This window comes from Propithecus coquereli, unplaced genomic scaffold, assembly GCF_000956105.1.
Source record: "Propithecus coquereli isolate 6110/MARCELLA unplaced genomic scaffold, Pcoq_1.0 Scaffold7, whole genome shotgun sequence".
In the NCBI taxonomy this organism is placed as follows: domain Eukaryota; kingdom Metazoa; phylum Chordata; class Mammalia; order Primates; family Indriidae; genus Propithecus; species Propithecus coquereli.
The window spans coordinates 11563057-11569056 of record NW_012153062.1 but is presented as its reverse complement, the minus strand read 5'-3'; the positions used below and the strand labels follow the sequence as shown (position 1 = coordinate 11569056).

The following is a 6000-nucleotide window of genomic DNA, read 5'->3' as shown; positions in this document are numbered from 1 at the left end:
CTCGCTCTTGCTCAGGCTGGTCTCGAACTCCTGACCTTGAGCATTCCACCTGCCTCGGCCTCCCAGAGTGCTAGGATTGCAGGTGTGAGCCACCGCTCCCAGCCTTTATTCCTTTTTATATGTGAATTATTTTCCACTGTATGTATACAGCACCATAATTTGTTTATTCCCTCATCTGTTGATTTACATTTGGATTGTTTCCACCTTTTGGCTATAGTGAATAGTGCTGCTACAAACATTTATGTGTATTTATTTGAGTACATGTTTGTGTTCTTTTGGGTATATACCTAGAAGTAGAATTTCTGAGTCATCTGGTAATTCTGTATTTAACTTTTTGAGAAATCATCAAGTTTTTCATCATAGCTGCACCACCTTACATTCCCACCAGCAATGTATGAGGATTCAAATTTGTCCCCCACCTCATCAACACTTGTTATTTTCTGTTTGTTTTTAATTACAGCCATATAGTGGGTATGAAATGGTACTCTGTTGTGATTTTGGTTTATATTTCCCTGATGACTATGATATTGAGGATCTTTTCATGTGTTTGTTTTGGCTATTCATACATCTTCTTTGTTTCTAGTTTAGAAACTGTTCTTTTCTAATGTACGCATATAGTGCTATAAATTTCCCTCCCAGTCCTGCTTTAACTGTATCCCACAAACTTTGATATGCTTTATTTTCATTTTCATTCATTTCAATGTATTTTAAAAATTTCCCTTGGCACTTTTTTTATTTTTTTTCCTATTTTTTTTTTTTCTTCTGTTTTCTTTTTCTGCATTCCCATGGGTTACTTGTATTTTATTAGAATTACATTTTGATTTATCTAGAGCAGCAGTCCCCAACCTTTTTGGCACCAGGATGTCAAAGGTCCAGGATTTCCACGGATGGGGGGCAGGGGAAGATGGTGAGCAATGGGGAGCGGCTGTAAATACACATGAAACTTTGCTCACCGCCCCCTCACCTCCTGCTGTGTGGCCTGGTTCCTAACAGGCTATGGACGGTACTGGTGTACTGTTCCATGACCTAAGGGGAACTGCAGATCTAGAGTGTTTTTGAGTTTAATGTCTTTGTGTAGTTTTTCTTCATGGTTGTTTTATGTATTCATTATATAAATGCCACTTAACAGTTTATTGGCGTCATCACTTTACCAATTCAAGTGAAGTGTAGAAACTTCACCTCCATTTATTCTCCCCCATTTACAATGTAATTGTCTTAAATATTTTCTCTGCTTACATTTAGAACCACATCACACAGTGTTATATTCATTTTTGTATTATCTGTCCCACGTAATTTTGAAAACTCAAGAGGAAAAGGAAAGTTTATTGTATTTACTCATATTTTTACTCTTTCCATTTTTTGTTCTTTTTGATGTTTTGACATTTTTGCCTGTAGGTAAGGCTTCATTTTCTATAGCTGCTTTTAAGGGGGTTTTTTTGGTCCTTTGTTTTCAGAAGTTTAATTATGACATATCTTCACATGGGGATATCTTTGTGTTTATCTTATTTTGGAGTTTGTTCAGTTTCTTGAAACTGTATATTTATGTCTCTTGCCAACTCTGTGAAGTTTTCAGCCAAAATTTTTCTTTCTTTCTTTCTTCCTTTTTTTTTTTTTTTTTTTGAGATAGGGTCTCGCTCTTGCCTGGGCTAGAGTGCAGCGGCATCATCACTGCAACCTCAGATTCCTAGGCTCAAGCAGTCTTCCTGCCTTTGCCTCCCAAGTAGCTGGGACTGCAGGTGCAGGCCACCACATTTGCCAATTTTATTATTTTTTGTAGAGCTGGGGTCTCACTCTCACTCAGACTGATCTCAAACTCTGACCTCAAGCAGTCCTCCCACCTCAGCCTCTGAGAGTGCTAGGATTACAGACATGAGCCACTGAGCCCAGCCCATAATTTCTTGAGTACTTTTTCAGCCCTGCCTTCCTTCTCTCTTTTGAAGACTCTGTGGTACCGATGTTAGAGCTTTTGTTTTAGACCACAATTCCCTGAGCTCTATTCGTTTTTGCTTTTGTTTTTTCCTTTCCTTTCTTTCTTTCTTTTTTTTTTTTAGTTTCTTACCAACTTGTGATTTGAAGTTTTTTCTTTTCTTAATCCATTTTCCTACTGCTATTCAGACTCAGCAATTTCTTTTGTTTTATTTTACAGTTTGCTAAACTTTTCTCCATCCTTTCCATTCTATTGAACTCATTCACTGATACTTTTATTTTAGTTATTATATTTTTGAGCTCTAAAATTTCCATTTGGTTCTTCTTTATATGTCAAGGCATATGAAGTATATACTTCATTTGTCAAGGCACCCTCACCCATAGAAAATTATTAGGTAGGCACTGCTGGTTTACTCTTTGATTTCTTCTTGCCTTTGATCTTTACTTGTGATTAACCCCCTTTTCTGCATGCTTAGCAATGTCTTTAGGTAGGTTGTTATCAGGCCTTATTTTCCCAGGAGCTATTTTCTTTTCAGGGGTAGTTAATCTGGAGTGATGGACCCCCTTGCCTATGGTTGGGCTCTAAGAAGAAGCCCTGAAATGTACAAGCCAACCTTGTGAGAGTCTGTAGTTTTCTCATCACATTCTCAAAGGAGTCCATGTCCTAATAAATTACTGTGAGCTGCTAATATATATTTTTGCTCTGCTGTATTATGCATATATAGTTTACTCTCCTATAAACCATCTTAGGTTATTATCTACTGGAGAGTTAATATTTTTATTGCCAATTTCTGTGTTTTCTTCCTATAATTATAGATATTAAAATTTGGTCATATATTTTTCTTAATATTCTTTACCTTTTATTATCTATTTACCTGTTACCAATCCATTTATGTTATTTTTTACTTTGTCATGCAGAAGTTTCGGTATTTGAGGTCAAGGCAATGTATTACTCCTTCCCTTTGCTGTTTATTTTATCCCTCTAGTCTTAAAATGTCATCCAAAATACAGAAATATTACGCATTTTCAGTTCTCTTCTGTTATTCTGTAGTCTGATATATACATCCGTATAACTTTAATGCTAATGTAGATTTTAGGTTGGTGTATGTAATGTAATGTTTCATACTTAGCTAATCATTATATTCTTTTATAAATAAGGCCTTTAAGGCCTTGTCAATATGAGCTAGGTAAATATTGCTATTATTAATGGTTTTTTAAAAAAGCCTTGAGTTTGTTGATAATCTGCCACATGGAAAGGTTCATCAAGCTCAGGCATGTGCCACCGTCAACTGGAGCCTAGAGAAACTAGAATTGCCATGGAGTTCACTGTCCATCTTCGGTGTTGGAAATATTAGTGCCAGTGTTGCCTGGCCTCCCTACAATTTCGTGACTCTCAGATTGTTCCCCATTATTTGTGGGCTATACATTTTGTAATGATTCTGAAATAGCTTGCATATCAGATTCTCTATGCAGTTGAACCTTTAACAATGCGGGAGTGAGAGGTGCCAACCTCCTGCACATTTGAAAATCTACACATAACTGACTCTCCCCAAACTTAACTACTAATAGCCAACTGTTGACTGGAAGCCTTACCAATAACATAAGCAGTCTATTAACACATATTTTATATGCTATATGTATTATGTATTGTATACTTACAATAAAGTAACAGAAAAAAGAAAATGTTATTAAGAAAATCATAAGGAAGAGAAAATATATTTTGTATTCATTAAGTGGAAATAGATTATGGTAAGGATCTTCATCTTTGTTATCTTCACAGTTAGTAGGCTGAGGAGGAAGTAAAGGAGTTGGTCTTGCTGTCTCAGGGATGGCAGAGGAGGAAGAGGCAGAGGAGGTGGGAGGCAGGAGGAGTAGGCACACTCTGTGTAACTTTTATTGAAAAAAATCCCTATATAAGTGGACCCTGTGCAGTTCAAACCCATGTTGTTTAAGGGTCAACTGTAATTTATTACTCAAACATGAAGAAAACATTACATCAAAGTATTTTAAATATATTGCCTACGTTCTTTAAGTGCACTACACATGTGCTGTAACTAATAAATCTTCCTCAGTGATTTAAGAGAGCCTCAGAAGAAGCTATACTAACAAATGTAGAGCATCTTTGATAAAAAAGAATTGGAACTACTGAATACTTACTAAGTAAGTAAAGAATATGTCCATATTGCAACCACCCATACCGATTTTAAATATAATAATTAATAATTTTGTATTAGTTTACCATCAATAGTACTTCTATTTAAGTGAGATTTGATTTTATAAATATTATTAACAAAATTGCTGTTAATATTCTATACTACTTTTATCTTTTTATATAGTTTTAGGCCTAATGTAATTGTCCTGTATATTTAAGCAAAGTAAAAACACTCAAAAAAATAGGAAATGCATGTAAATATTATTTGAGTGAGGAAAGTAGTTATTCTAATATTTGTACCTTTTCATAATTTAAGACTTTTAAAATTGTGTGAAATATGCAGTCTATAATTTAATATACGTAATGAACAAAGAATAATAGTTACTTTTTAAAAATATGTTAGTTTCATGACCCAGCTAGAGTTTTGACACCTTAAAAAATAAAAAATCCACAGACTAAATAACTTCTTTTAAAATGTAATTTTTATTAATTTAATAGCTAATTTTGAAAGCAATTATTTAGGTATATAAAATTTTATAAGTCGATGGTATAATTTTTAAAACAATATTGCAGGTTGTCTTTATTATGTTTTTTATAGATAAAATTCATGAAGTAGTACATAAAAACCTACCTTTCTAAATATTTTATTTAAAAAATAAACTAGTGAGAGTAAATTCAGCACTGTTGATTGTAGGTGAATCTTTTAGAGGCAATTTCACACATATCTGGGCTGCTAGAGGAAACCTCTCACACTTCTGTCAGCAGTCTAATGTCAAAAGCACTGTTTTAATTCCCTGAGTAGAAAAGGGAAGATGTTTGGACATAACATTACCATAATAGTTTTGAACTGTAATGACGGTTCGAGGTTGTGTGGAAGATAAGATTCCTTTAAAATTGAATATAACAATGTTCAGAGATTCATAGGTTCTCGATAAATATTTGTTGAATTTATTCGAAGACAACTTCCAAATCCTGTGTGGATGCTTATCATCATACATCCTTGATTTATAAGTTCATTTATAAAGCACTGTTGATTTGAAAAATATTATGGTATGTGCTTCTCAGAAATCTCTCCTAGCTCCTTATCTTTTCTTTTTCTTCTTAGCCTCTTTTATTGATTGTCTTTTTTTCTGCCTGCCTTTTAAATATTGGTATTTCCTAAGATTCCATCCTAGGGTCTCCCTCCATGCTACATGTTCCAGATTATCTAGGCAGCTTCCTCTATTCCTATGGTTTCCTGAGCTGTCTTCTACTTGAACCTTTATTCTCAACTCTAGACCTATTTGCCCAGTTATTTACGTAACATGTCCTGGATGTTATATATGCCTCCTGGATCCCAGGCAGTCCAATGATGTGTTCAATATTAAGCTCATTATCTATTTCTGTCCCCATTCCCAACCCCTCTCCCTGAATAAAGGATATGTATGTTTGCATATAAATACATAACACATGTATATATCTGTCAAATATGTACTTTTCCTCCTGTTTTGGAAAGCCCACTACAGTAGCAGGAGGCCTAGAACTTTTAATTCAAGTCTTTTGAATATAAATCCTCAGCTCAGAGTGTACTCTTTATATCTTCTGAACCAAAATTTAAGATGCATGCTTTGATAATATTTGAAGCCTGAACTTATTATAATTATATCACATTGCTTTTTCATGTCCGCTTATTAAATTGTCAGCATTATAGGAGAGAGACTAATATAATGTAATGTAATATAATATAAAATTGCACATATTATGTAAAATTGCAATTATGCTAAATATAATGTGTGTAGTATAAGATAAATATATATTTTTTAAAAGGTGACTTGACCTAGTCAGGGAGATCAGATAATGCTTCCCTGGGAAGTGACTGAATTGAAATGTGAAGGTTGAAGAATTAACCAGGCAGGATTAGGTTTTGGGGGGGTGGGGAATGG

The 6000-nt window shown here is 34.3% G+C and overlaps 1 protein-coding gene across 2 annotated transcripts in view; it reads left to right on the top strand.

The window, feature by feature from the left end:
- HS2ST1 (heparan sulfate 2-O-sulfotransferase 1) overlaps positions 1-6000 on the top strand; it is a 212623-nt gene that overhangs the window by 178993 nt on the left and 27630 nt on the right. The gene's annotated exons all lie outside the window — the stretch shown is intronic.